Here is a 15,161-nt window from a genome sequence, read left to right on the forward strand (position 1 = left end):
AACTTTTACAAAAATCTGATCCTGAAACTACTGGGCCAAATTAAACCAAACTTAGCCACAATTGTCATTGTTTCTAGTTTAGATATTGTGTCCGATGACCCTGTCTGACAACCAACATGCCTGACATGGCTAAAAATAGAACTTGGGGGTAATAATGCAAATTTTGTCTATTATCTTGAAAACCGCTATAAATACTGAAAATCTGACAGGGGCAGAAATGTTCAGAATGCTGAGATCTACCTATTGTCCGTTTACATCAAAACTGACAGAATAATATTGAAAATAGAAACAGGGAATGTGTAAAAGAGACAACAACCTTACCAAAGAGCAGAAAATAGCCCAAGGCCTCCAAAGGGTCTTCAACACAGTGAGAAAATCCCGCACCCAGAGGTGGGCTGAGCTGGCCCCTAAACAAAAATGTATACTAGTTCAGGGGAAATGGACGTCACACTAAACTCTTGAAACATATAAGTGAACCAAAATTGAAAAAAACATACAAAGGCCAGAGGTTCCTGACTTGGGACAGGCGCAACAATGCGGTGGGGTTCAACATGTTTTGTGAGATCTCAACCCTCACCCTATACCTCTAGCCAATGTAGAATAAACAAACACACAGCAATACGCACAGTAAAACTCAGTTCAAAAGAAGTCCGAGTCCAATGTTAGAATAGATAACAGAAGAAACTAAGCAAAATGACAAAGATCAACATAAATTAACAAAAGACTACTAGCAGTTATTGACATGCCTGCTCCAGACCTCATTAATTCAAAAAAAAAACCATCTTTAATGACCTGACAACAGTATGATAACAATATCCCTTCTGAATAAGTCTGTTTGAAGGTTTGGTTAGCTGTTGAGGTGAATGACGACATTTTTGTGCTTTGTATAGATTATTACCATTAAAGATGGGATGTGAAATACCTGAACGTATAAGATGTCTGCACGTTGATTTATATTTACGAATGATGTCATTGTACTGATGATAAAATTTAGTAAATGTTTTGACAAGTTTGTGATATCGAAAACCCTGGTGTAATAATCTTTCAGTAATACAGAGATTTCTTTCTTTAAAATGAAATACGTTGTTACATACACAGCGAATCAAACAAGTTGAGATATATAAACATCATAAGATGGTGACAAGGGAATGTCACCATCTAAAAATGGATAATTAACAATAGAAAATGAAAAATCATCTCTTTTATCGTAGATTTTGGTATTAAGCTTCCTGTTAAAGATATAGATATCAAGATCCAGGAAAGGGCAGTGTTCATTGTTAGTATTAGCTCTATTTAAAGTCAGTTCAGCAGGATAAATTTCTTTAGAGTACATACTGAAGTTGTCATTATTGAGAGCCAATATATCATTCAAATATCTAAAAGTGTTATTAAATTATTTTTTTTAGGAAGACTTCTTATAGGAGTTATTGCCCTTAAATGACAAATTTTACCATTTTTTTTCTCTTTTTTTTGCATATTATCTTGAAAACTATTATCATGATTATCGATGGATAGCTGCTTTTAATAGCAAACACATTATCAGCAAGACTAGATCTACAAACAAGTCAGCATAGCTGTAATCATCAGTCGACTCTTTATTTGAGTTCTTGCTCTTTAATGATGATTTTTACCAATATTTTATGTTTTTGCCTATTACCTTGAAAACTATAAAAGATAGATAGACACTTTAAATAGCAAAAATGATCAGCAAGACAAATACCTTAAAAATGGCCTAAATCGTTAGTAGACTCTTTATAGGAGTGATTGTCCTTAAATGACTATTTATTTTACCCTTTTTTGTGTTTTGGGATAAAACTTAAGAAGATAGAGAGAAACTGTAAAACAGAAAAAATTATCAGCCTTTTTAGATCAACAAAAAAGGGATTTTTTTCATGATTTCTATTCTAGTCCACAATGTTAGAGAGTGTCCATTGTTGAAGATGCACATAGACCTAAGTGAGTGATTCAGGCTCTTTTGAGCCTCTAGTTATGTTTATATCAATATGGCTCATTTTTGTCAGATTAGGGATTTTGTTTCTTTGAACCTATAGTTATACAATAAATGATATCATACTATTAATGAAGGAAAAAAGTTATTTATTGTCCTGTATTTCACTTGAAGGCACTTGAAAAGCTGTCTATTTGTCCCCTGTGTGATGTGTTGCAGGGGACATAGAAATACTTGGAGTCTGGTCTTGTTAGCGCTCTCACTTGCACAATTCTCACCAGATTTTTATAAAACCTATATCATAGGTTTATATCAGCAAGGTCTTGGACAAGATAGAAAATCAGTGCTGATCATCTATTTTTAAAAGAGTTATGCCCCTTGGAAATATTAATTATATGGAAAATTGAATTGTTAGCGCTCTCATGTGTACAATTCTTGCATAGTTTTTTTTAAGCTTTTCATAGGTTAAAAATCAGTAAGTAATGCCTCAGACAAGTTCGAAAATCAGTGCAGATAAATTATTTTTAAAAGAGTTATGTCCCTGGAACTTTTTCCTTATATGGATAACTGCAATGTAAGCGCTCTTACGCATACGTGTACAATTGTTGTCAGATTTTAAATTTTTTTTTTGATATACCGGTATATCAAAGGTTTATATCAGCCATGTCTCGGGCAATTTTAAAATCAGTGCTGATCATATGTTTTGAAAAGAGTTATGCCCCTTGGAAATATTAACTATATACGAAATTGCATTGCATTTGCTCTCACGCCTTCAATTCTCTGAAGATATTTATGGAACAAAAAAATTTTTTTTTCAGTTATTGCCTTAAGCTTGGATAGATAAAATATTTGCAAGGCTAGGACATTGGAACTCTGTTGTTTTATTTAAATTAGTAATTCCTATGATAATGAAATTGTTTTTGGTAGTGAAAAAATCAAAATTAATTTTTAAATTGGCAAATTTGAGCAAGATGAGCATTTATTATGTTCTAAGGAGCCTCTTCTTGATTTACCATGTGTTGCTTATGTAAGTACACACCTGGTGACAAGTCTAATTCAGTAAGTTGCATTCGAGGAAAAGAGGACAGGACTATGGTTACAACAATTGGAACATATTCCTTGTCATCTGTTTAACAGATATTCCTAATGGTCAACCAACACGTGATGGTGTCCAGAAAATTTATGAAGAGATGATTTCAACTTCACCACTTGGAACTCTTGAACAAGATCTGTAAATAGGTCTGAATAGATGTATTGTCAGTTGTCTTTTTACAGGAGTTATTGCCCTTAAATGACAATTTTTTTACGCAATATAAGAAAGAGAGATACTGTTAGCAGAAAAAATTATCGGCAATTATTGCCAATTCATGCAATACAAGACAACAAAAAAAAGAGATTTTAGTCATAAATTAAATTCTAGTCTACAATGTTGGAGAGTGTCCATTGTTGAAGATCCACATACACCTAGGTGAGCAGACTCTTTAGAGCCTCTAGTGCGTTTTTATACGTCCGTTTACGGGACGTATTATGGTATACCGTTGTCCATTTGTCCGTCTGTCCGTCTGTCCGTCTGTCCATCCGTCCCTCCGTCGTCAACATGTCGGACATTAACTAAAAAACGCTTTATCCAATTTGCATATAACTTAGGTGAATTGTTTATATTTATTGATCTGAGCTCCCTTTCGTTTTTTATAAATTTCAGATTTTACGTTTCCGAGTTATGAGGTTTTATTCATTAAAAAAAGGGGGATTTTCCAGTTTTTGGACAATAACTCCAAAATGCTTTCACCAATTTGCAAGAAATTTTGGTGAATTGTTTATATCTGTTGACATGAGCTCCCTTCTCATTTTCATAAATTTTAGATTTTACATTTCTGAGTTATGGGTTTTTATTCATTAAAAAAATGGGCAGTTTACAGTTTTCGGACAATAACTCCAAAATGCCTTTAGCAGTTCTCATGAAACTTTGGTGAATTGTTTATATCTATTGATGTAAGCTCCCTTTCGATTTTTATAAATTTTAGATTTTACGTTTCTGAGTTATGATGTTTTATTCATTAAAAAAGGGGGGGATTTTCCAGTTTTCGGACAATACCTCAAAAATGCTTTCAGTAGTTCTCATGAAACTTTGGTTAATTGTTTAAATCCATTGAAAAAAGCTCCCTTTCGATTTTCATAAATTTCTGATATGACATTGAGAAGTGATTGAACTTTATTCTTTGAAAATGCGACGGGGGTATCATGCGCTCATAGCGCAGCTGTTTATTATTTTACCAATTATCTTAAAATCTCTTATAACTACAGAGAAACTTTAAATAGTAGAAATGATCAGCAACTACAAAAAGGTCAACATATCAGAAATAGTCAGACTCCTTATAATAAAAGTTTTTGCCCCTTAATTGTGATTTTTACCAATTTTTGATGTTTTTTGGTGTTAGTTGACACGTTATTGAAATATGTGCCCTTTAAATAAATTGTAATGATGATTTTAACCCATTTTTGGGAGAGAAAAAAGATGTGCTTTCATTCATCGGACTCACGTAATTTTTTTTTGCCACCGATCTAGAATTTTTGTTTTTTTACCCATCATCAGGATTTTTTGGAGTTATAATTTCCTTGTCCACCTCTTATGATAAAGGCTGACTTTATACTATCTTGAAGTTGAGAACAATTGTATATTCGCACCATAGGAGATGAATCATAATTTTATTTTTTTTATTTGCTACTTTTTTCATTAAAAACAAAAACAGGATAAAAGAGTTACGAGTAAAAGAAGTAGTATATAATTTTAAAAAAGAATAATTAACGGACAGCATTACCATCTACCTAATGAATTTGTTTATAGTATCCATAGCAACTGTCATTACATCATATTAAAGAAAAATGCAAATTCTTTTCAATAAATTCTCAAAAAATAATTTAATGTCAGTTTCTATCTTGCCAGAATGGGAGACATAGGGATTATGATCCAGTGGCGGCAGCACGGTATACTATTGGTATAAAGCTTTATATTTCTGGATGTTTCATACCATATGTTACGAGGTTTCCATCTGTCATACATCTAATGTCCTTCACCTCATTTTCCATTTTGTTTACCCTTGTATTTATATTTTACTTAATTTGTACTTTATCATGAAAGTGAATACTATATGCGGTATGCACTAACAACTGCAAAAAATTTTTTAAAATTTTTATCAGCGTCTTTGTCAATTTACTATCAACTACTAAAACTGTTTTGTTGGTGTATTTGTCAAATTTACAGCTATTTTTTTCTTGGCATCTTTGACTTTGTTAGATTTATTTGTATGTTTGAATTTTTAAGTCAGTTGTGTTTTATGTCTGTGATGTATGTTTACACAGTCATGACTGCTGGATCCTAATTATTGTCACATTCACCTATTATGTCTGTTTGGTTGTTCACCCAATTTTGTCAATATAACAGAACTACAAACAACTGTCATACAAGTGGGGGGTTAAGCTAGCTATAAAACCAGGTTCAACCCTTCATTTTCTTCAGTACCAAGTCAGTAATGTGACCTTTGTTTTTCACTTGTTCCATTGGTCGATATTTTTGTCATGTGAAATACTCACTTATTATAAGTAATAGGATAACTATATTTGGTATATGGGATCCTTGCATGGTCAACATTTCTGTCAGACAGGGTTCACCTTACCTCTACCTCATTTCACGGATCAGTGATCAAAGTTAAAATTACATGGTCAAGTCCGTATCTCAGATAATATAAAAAATGAAAACAACACGTTATAAATTTCATGGGTCCCAAGAGCTTTTCTGGATTTACCTTCATCAGGAACACTCAAAGCTGAATACTTGAAGGACAAGGATGTATAAGAACCGAAAGAATTGAAGAGCTATAGGACTCAAAAGGACCTAAGAAAATAGCCAAATCCATCTAAGATTAACTTTGCCTGAGGGAGTTGAAACCTTTGTTTCTTTATAATTTAAAAATTTAAAAAAAACAAACTTTTGAAAGGTTTGTTATAAATCATGTCAGTACCAAAGTACTGACTACTGAGCCGATAATACCCTCAGGAACTGATAGTCCACCAGCACAGGTATCAACCCAGTGCTGTTAAAAATGAAAATATAAAAAAAATAAAAAATAAGCACTAGGTCAAATATATTTTGTGTATGGAATGATTGTAAGGTGTACATGTCAGACTGGCAGGTTTCATCTGACCTTGACCTCATTTTCATGGTTCATTGGACAATGTTTAGTTTTTGTGGTTTGGTCTATTTCTCAGATATTATATGCAATAGGTCAATTATATTTGGTATATGGAATGATTGTAAGGTGTACATTGTCTGTTTGGCAGATTTCATATGACCTTGATCTCATTTTTTTGGTTCATTGGTCAATGATACGTTTTATTAATTTTGTCAGTTTATCAGATACTGTAAGCAATATGTCAACTATATTTGGTGTATAAAATGATTGTAAGGTGTTCATGTCCGTCTGGCAGGGTTCATATGACTGTGACTTCATTTTTATGGTTCATTGGTCAATGTTAAGATTTTTTGGTTTATTCTGTTTCTCAGGTACTATTAGCGATAGGACCATTATATTTGGTGTATGGAATATCATTGTAAGGTGTACATGTCTGTTTGGCATGATTTTATCTGACCGTGACCTCATTTTCATAGAACACTGATAATAGCAAGTTTATGTTATACTTGTAGTAAAACCTTCATATTACAGACTTTCAACTTCAATGATAAGTAAAACAGGCGAAACATTTCAGCCTATGCACTCTTGTTTTAATAAAGTTTGAATTTTAAAATATTTTGGCCTAGAGCATTGCTAAAGACACATTTATTGTGGAAATGCACATCTGGTGCAGAAAAATTGGTACTGTTAATTTTATTACTGTCACTGCACTTCTAAGTCCATACCTATGCTGGTGGACTGTTAGTACCCGAGGGTATGACCAGCCCAGTAACCAGTACATTAACTTAAGACTGCCATGAATTTATTTTCAATTAAGGAATCTCCCTCCTGCAAAGCTCTGATTTCTTCCTGGCTTTGTCTATACTTTTTGTCCTTTTTTATTTATAAGCTTTTCATTTTTAACCGGATTTTCGAAGGAAAAATCGGTTATTAAGTCTCCCAAACGAAGTTTGGGAAGACTTATTGTTTTTGCTCAGTTCTTATTATTATTATTATTCTTCTTCCTCTTCCTCTTCCTCTTCCTCTTCCGCCGCTTTTAAATTTGAACTTGTCCGCACCCGTTCTCCAAAACCGCTTGTCAGATTAACTTAGGGTTTCACAATATGTTAGACTAACATGTCTAGTGGTGCAATCAGGGTTTTGTTTGTGCAATGGGGTTTATAAAGGGGTACTTTGAGGGGCAAAAAGAAAAGAGGGTTTTACTATAGAACCCTATGGGATTTTATTTTTTAAAATTTTCAAATGATTATAAATTGAAAACCGTTTGTGATAGACACAATCTTTTTAATTGAAAATGTTCTAAATGATAAAACCCATTAAATGAAATACAGGGTTAGTCCCCAGGGGTCATCCCCACCCCCTGCCATTAATGAAAGTTCTAATACCTTGTAAGTGGTCAAGATCCCCACCCCTAAACCATATATATTCTGGTTTGTCATGCTAAGATGGTTTGAATGATATACAGGGTTAGTCCCCAGGGGTCATCCCGACCCCCTGCCATTTGAGAAAGTTCTAATATCTTGAAAATGGTCGAGATCCCCACCCCTAAACCATATATATTCTGGTTTGTCATGCTAAGATGGTTTGAATGATATACAGGGTTAGTCCCCAGGGGTCATCCCGACCCCCTGCCATTTGAGAAAGTTCTGATATCTTGTAAATGGTCGAGATCCCCACCCCTAAACCATATATATTCTGGTTTGTCATGATAAAGCACATGAAATGAAATACAGGGTTAGTCCCCAGGGGTCACCCCCACCCCATGCCATTTAAGAAAGTTCTAATATCTTGTAAGTGGTCAAGATCCCCACCCCTAAACCATATATATTCTGGTTTGTCATGCTAAGATGGTTTGAATGATATACAGGGTTAGTCCCCAGGGGTCATCCCGACCCCCTGCCATTTGAGAAAGTTCTGATATCTTGTAAATGGTCGAGATCCCCACCCCTAAACCATATATATTCTGGTTTGTCATGATAAAGCACATGAAATGAAATACAGGGTTAGTCCCCAGGGGTCACCCCCACCCCCTGCCATTTAAGAAAGTTCTAATATCTTGTAAGTGGTCAAGATCCCCACCTCTAAACCATATATATTCTGGTTTGTCATGCGAAGATGGTTTGAATGATATACAGGGTTAGTCCCCAGGGGTCACCCCCAGCCCCTTCTATTTAAGAAAGTTCTAATATCTTGTAAGTGGTCAAGATCCCCACCCCTAAACCATATATATTCTGGTTTGTCATACCAAGATGGTTTGAATGATATACAGGGTTAGTCCCCAGGGGTCACCCCCACCCCCTGCTATTTAAGAAAGTTCTAATATCTTGTAAGTGGTCAAGATCCCCACCCCTAAACCATATATATTCTGGTTTGTCATACCAAGATGGTTTGAATTATATACAGGGTTAGTCCCCAGGAGTCATCCCGACCTCCTGCGATTTGAGAAAGTTCTAATATCTTGTAAATGGTCGAGATCCCCACCCCTAAACCATATATATTCCTGTTCATCATTTCTCAAACATTTGAATGATGTATACGGTCAGTCCCCACTGGGTTCCCCCCACCCCCAATGTTCTAATATCTTGCAAATGGTTGAGATCCCCACCCCTAGACCATATATATTCCTGTTTGTCGTTTCTCGAACATTTGAATGACGTATAGGGTCAGTCCCCAGGGGTTCCCCCCACCCCCAATGTTCTAGTATCTTGTAAATGGTCGAGATCCCCACCCCTAAACCATATATATTCTGGGTTGTCATGCCAAGATGATTTGAATGATATACAGGGTTAGTCCCCAGGCATCACTAATGCATTAACTTTACAGGACCAAACCAATTTTCACTGGACTTTGTCCAATGTCAGGCGACACTGGGAATTACGAATTATGGGAGCTTCGTTTGGGAGACTTCGTAACAGCATCCTGTTACAATCATTTCTTGTTGATTTGGGGATGTATGGCGGGCTGGCGGTAGGGCGGCTGCCAAACAGTGTCCGTTCATTGACATGCAAACGCTTTGACAAATTTTTATCCAATTTGGATATGTTGTTTCCTGTGACTAAATGAAGGTCAGTTTCATTTTTCACGATTTTAGCTTTTCTCAATTTTGAGTAATCGACTTTTTAGTATCCAGAAGTTATACTTATTTTATGATTGAGTTATTTCCCTATGAGCAGAAATTGTGATTTTCAAAGATCATTTTCATTAGATAATAATCTATTTTTATTACAGGATATATTTCATTAATATTACATTACATTGTGAAGATAAAGTTGTTGACATTGATAGATAAGTTGCAGATCTATATTAATTATTTTGTGACAAAATATTGGGAACTATTAATTATATATATAAAGTTTGATTACACTAAGTGTTTTTAAATAATTTTCACCTGTTAATAGATAACAGAGCATCTGGTAAATATCTTATCACACAATTAAAATTGGAGTGACAGATTTATTTGAAAATTTTCTGTTTCCTAAGTGTTAATGATAAGATCTGTAGGAGTCAGACTGTAAAAATAAAGTTTGAAATTTACTGTTCATTATTAGACATTTTGAAGATAATTACAGATAAGTTTTATAGATCTTTAATAGATATTGTATTAATGATAAATGACATTTTGGATTTTTTTTCTTCTTTTCTTTTGTGAATTGTTTGAAGAATTTTGTGGTTGGTTTGTTTGTTATTCTGTATAAACTTATTTTCTGAATAGTATATATATTTTTTTTTGATGAAGCAAACTTCTTTAAAACCTAAGCTTAGTTTGTCTATTAATAAACATATATATAGATTTCTGATTTTGGGCCCATTTTTCAAGTTGGCCCAAAATATGGGTTCAAAATTATACTGTGTTTGATTTCAACATAAAATGAATATATATAGGGTTCTTTGAAATGCTGAATCTAAACCTGTATTTATTTTCATTATTAATTAGATAATACCCCACTGAGGTCCAAAGGGTCCTAAATTAAACTTTTGTTTGATTTCATCAAAAATTGAATTCTTGGGGTTCTTTGATATGCTGATTCTAACAATGTTATTAGATTTTGGATATTGGACCATAATAGGTAAATGTCTGGTTTCAAATTTTTCAGTTCTTTGACCACATCCATTTTGTGTCACAACTCTATGCTGTTTCAAATATTCAATCACAATCCAAATTCAGAGCTGTTTTAAGCTTAAATGTTGTGTCCATACTTGCTCAACTGTTCAGGGTTCGACCTCTGCAGGAAAATCCAGTTTGCTGTCACTCTGGCAGCCTCTTGTTAAAGCAATTGCTTTAATGCTATGGTGTATAGCCATTTTTGTGACCCAGATCAAGCCAAAGTTTTTTGAGCAGATTCCTTGTCTGTTATTCTAAAAATCCTATGTATGATTTCTCATGAAACACATTAATAAAAACAGTTGAAAAAAAGTTGGTTTGTGAAGTTTCAACATATGTTCTTGTAGATGTATTTTTGTATTTAAGGTGACAACCGTTTGACAATCAAAGAATGTAGAAGTCCGAGTGAAAAAGTGCATTTTTATACGACCGCAAAAAAATTTGCGTTCGTATATTGCTATCATATCGTCGTCATCGTCGTCGACGTCCGAAGACACATTTGGTTTCCAGATAATAACTTTAGTTTAAGGGAATGGATCTCTATGAAATTTTACAAGAAGGTTCAATATCACAAAAGGAAGGTTGGAATTGATTTTGGGGGTTATGGTACCAACAGTTTAGGAATTAGGGGCCAAAAAGGGGTCAAAAACAAACATTTTTGTAATTTCCTGACAATAACTTGTGTGTAAGTGGATGGATCTTCCTGAAATTGTACCACAAGGTTCCATATTACAAAGGGAAGGCTGGGATTGAGTTTAAGGGGTTTTTGCCTCAAACGTTCAGGAATTAGGGGCAAAAAAGGGGCCAAAAACAAGCATTTTTCTAGTTTCCAGACAATAACTTGTGTAAAAGTTTATGGAACTCACTGAAATTGTACATTTTTCTTGAAAAGAAAATAATCTTCAAAATTTCTAAAAAAAATTTGTGGGGTTCATATTTTTTTTCTTCAAAATTTTTGAAATTTCAAATTTTTTGCAAATTTTTTTTTTTTGGGGGGGGGGGGGGGGGGGTGGATTTTTTTATTCAATTTTTTTTTTGGGGGGGGAGGTTCATACATCTTTTTTTCAAGATTTTTCAAAATTTCAAATTTTTTCAAAAATATTTTTTTTTGGGGGGATTTTTTTTCATAATTTTTTGGGTTTTTTTCCAAAAATTTTCCATTTCTACATAGATTATTTCTGATTTATATATAATAGCAACAAATACTGATATGGCAGGAGATACACACCAAACAGGGTGTGTAAATTATTATGTATAACAGATTAACTTAGTATTGTGCAACAGCACAGTATTGCGCAATAGCAAGAAATCTTCAATTGAAAATAAATACAAATCTTTTAACCAATTTCAATGGGATTAATTTAAAGTCTTTAATTTTTGGGGGTTCTAACCTTGTATAACTATTTTGGATATTGGGCCCCATTTTTAAATTTGTCTACATTGAGGTCCAAAACTAAACTTTGTTTGATTTCATCAAAAACTGAATTATTGCGGCTCTATGATATGCTGAATCTTATTTTGCATTTAGAGTTTTTATTTTGGGCCCTGTTTTCAAATTAGTCCACATTAAGGTTTGAAGGGTCCAAAATTAAACTTTGTTTGATTTCAACTAAAATTAAATTTTTGGTGTTTTTTTATATGCTGAATTTAACCATGTTGTTAGATTTTGGATATCAGACCATACTAGGTAACATAAATGTCCCATTTTCAAAATTTTTGCGGTCGTATATTGGTATGACGTAGTCGTCGTCGTCATCCGAAGACATTTGGTTTTCGCACTATAACTTTAGTATAAGTTAATAGAAATCTATGAAATTTAAACACAAGGTTTATGACCACAAAAGGAAGGTTGGGATTGATTTTGGGAGTTTTGGTCCCAACAGTTTAGGAATTAGGGGTCAAAAGGATCCAAAATTAAACTTTGTTTGATTTCATCAAAAATTGAACTAATGGGGTTCTTTGATATGCTGATTCTAATAGTGTATTTAGATTCTTAATTTTTGGTCCTGTTTTCAAATTGGTCTACATTAAGGTCCAAAGGGTCCAAAATTAAACTTAGTTTGATTTTAACAAAAATTGAATTCTTGGGGTTCTTTGATATGCTGAATCTAAACATGTACTTAGTTTTTTTATTATGGGCCCAGTTTTCAAGTTGGTACAAATCGGGGTCCAAAATTAAACTTTGTTTGATTTCAACAAAAATTGAATATATGGGGTTCTTGGATATGCTGAATCTAACCATGTATTTAGATTTTTGATATTTGGGCCCGGTTATCAAATTGGTCCACATTGAGGTTGAAAGGGTCCAAAATTGAACTTTATTTGATTTCATCAAAAATTGAATTCTTGGGGTTCTTTGATATGCTGAATCTAACCATGTATTTAGATTTTGGATATTGGAATACCACAAAGGGATGGTAAGAATTGTCTTTGGGAGTTATGGCTCAAACCGTTAAGGAATAAGGTGCAAAAAAGGGGGGAAAAGGGTTTCCAGGTTAATGGACAATTACTTAAGTACAAAACATAATTTAAAAGGCAGTGTAAGGTTGGTAATTGAAACTCATTTGAATATCTCACCTAAACTGCTTTTAAATTATGTATATTGGATATTTGCCAAAAACTTTATTATTAATAAATTCCATTGGAAATTTGCCAATAACTTTAGTTTAATGAACTTCATTGGAAATTTGCCAATATAAAATGTTGCTGATGAAGCTTTTTTGTTTATCTCACCTAAACTGCTTTTAAATTATGTATATTGGAAATTTGCCAAAAACTTTATTATTAATAAATTCCATTGGAAATTTGCCAATAACTTTAGTTTAATGAACTTCATTGGAAATTTGCCAATATAAAATGTTGCTGATGAAGCTTTTTTGTTTATCTCACCTAAACTGCTTTTAAATTATGTATATTGGAAATTTGCCAATAACTTTAATTTAATAAACTTCATTGCATTTTTTCTGGGGGGGGGGATTTTTTTTTCCAATTTTTTGGGGTTCATATTTTATTTCTTCAAAGTTTTTGTAATCTTCAGTTGCACAGTATTGCGCAATAGCACAGTATTGCGCAATAGCAAGAAATCTTCAATTGCACAGTATTGCCAAATTTCACAGTATTGTACAATAGCACAATATTGGGCAATAGCAAGAAATCTTCAATTGCACAGTATTGCGCAATAGCAAGAAATCTTTAATTGCACAGTATTGCGCAATAGCACAGTATTGCGCAACAACACAGTATTGCGCAATAGCACAGTATTGCGCAATAGCACAGTATTGCACAGTATTGCGCAATAGCAAGAAATCTTCAATTACACAGTATTGCGCAATAGCAAGAAATCTTCAATTGCACAGTATTGCGCAATAGCAAGAAATCTTCAATTGCACAGTATTGTGCAATAGCAAGAAATCTTCAATTGAAAATAAATACAAATCTTTTAACCAATTAATGGGATTAATTTAAAGTCTTTAATTTTTGGGGGTTCTTACCTTGTATTACTTTTTTGGATATTGGGCCCCATTTTTAAATTCGTCTACATTGAGGTCAAAAGGGTCCAAAATTAAACTTTGTTTGATTTCATCAAAAACTGAATTATTGCGGCTGTATGATATGCTGAATCTTATTATGCATTTAGATTTTTTATTTTGGGCCCTGTTTTCAAATTAGTCCATATTAAGGTTTGAAGGGTCCAAAATTAAACTTTTGATTGATTTCAACTAAAATTAAATATTTGGTGTTTTTTTATATGCTGAATCTAACCATGTTGTTAGATTTTGGATATCAGACCATTCTAGGTAAAATGAATGTCCCATTTCAATTTTTTTTAGCTCTTTGACCACATTTATTTTGTGTCAGAATTTCAGAAACCTATGCTGTGTCAAAATTTTATCACAATCCAAATTCAGACAGTATCAAGCTTGAATATTGTGTCCAAACTTGCCCCAACTGTTCAGGGTTCAACCTCTGCAGTCGTATCAGCCTGCGCTCGGCAAAGCATTTTATTTATACCTGCGATTTCATTCTTGAGATGTTTCAGCAAAATATTAAATCATGTCAGTTGTTGATTTAATATTGAAAATATGACTGAATTATCCCTTATATGGTTTTATGTTGTTTAATTCGTCTTTCTTTTTGAAAGAGGTCAGTTTGCTCTTGTTCATTCATAAAATTATTGTTCATTCGCAAAATTATTGTAAAATCGCTACGCACGTTATAGTAATGTAATCTAATCTCACATTATTTGATTTAAAAATAGCACAATATGCATTCCAATGACACTTAATTACCATGTTTTTAATACTTCCATGAAATTAAGGACCCTGTTATTTATTAAGGGCTTCAATAATTGCTGATTGATACTGACAGACTCCACTCTGTAAACAAATTATATTATAATCAACTGATCAAAATAAAAATAAGGAGATGAGGTATGATTGTGTATGAGACAACTATCCACCAAAGTTCAAATAAAGTGGATGTAAGCAATTATAGGCAACTGTATGGCCTTCAACAATGAGAAAAACCCATACCATATAGTCGGCTATAAAAGGCCTGGACATGAAAAATATGAAACAATTCAATTGAGAAAACTAACGGCCTAATTTATAACTAAACAATTAATGAAAAACAAATATGACAGACATGAACCAACGACAACCACAGAACTACAGGCTTCTGACTTGGGACAGGCACATAAAGAATGTGGCTGGGTTAAACATGTTTGTGAGCGCTCAACCCTCCCCTGACCTGGGATAGTGGTGTAACAGCACAACATAAGAACAAACTATAAAAATAGTTGAAAAAGGCTTAACTCATCAGATCGATACAAAGCAGAAAAACATCAAACATAAACACAGACTGGACGTGGCAGGGTATTTATCCATCCCTCTTCCCTTATAACAAAAAGGACACTAAGTAC

At 33.4% G+C, this 15,161-nt stretch overlaps 1 protein-coding gene and 1 long non-coding RNA gene across 4 annotated transcripts in view; one reads left to right on the forward strand and one right to left on the reverse strand.

Annotated features, from left to right (window-relative positions):
* Positions 1 to 15,161, forward strand: part of LOC127701140 (ranBP-type and C3HC4-type zinc finger-containing protein 1-like) — a 494,271-nt gene that overhangs the window by 207,341 nt on the left and 271,769 nt on the right. The gene's annotated exons all lie outside the window — the stretch shown is intronic.
* Positions 1 to 15,161, reverse strand: part of LOC127701213 (uncharacterized) — a 51,735-nt gene that overhangs the window by 13,894 nt on the left and 22,680 nt on the right. The window lies entirely within an intron of this gene.

The sequence above is a fragment of the Mytilus californianus genome, unplaced genomic scaffold (genome assembly GCF_021869535.1).
Source record: "Mytilus californianus isolate M0D057914Y unplaced genomic scaffold, xbMytCali1.0.p SCAF_5, whole genome shotgun sequence".
Lineage (NCBI taxonomy): Eukaryota > Metazoa > Mollusca > Bivalvia > Mytilida > Mytilidae > Mytilus > Mytilus californianus.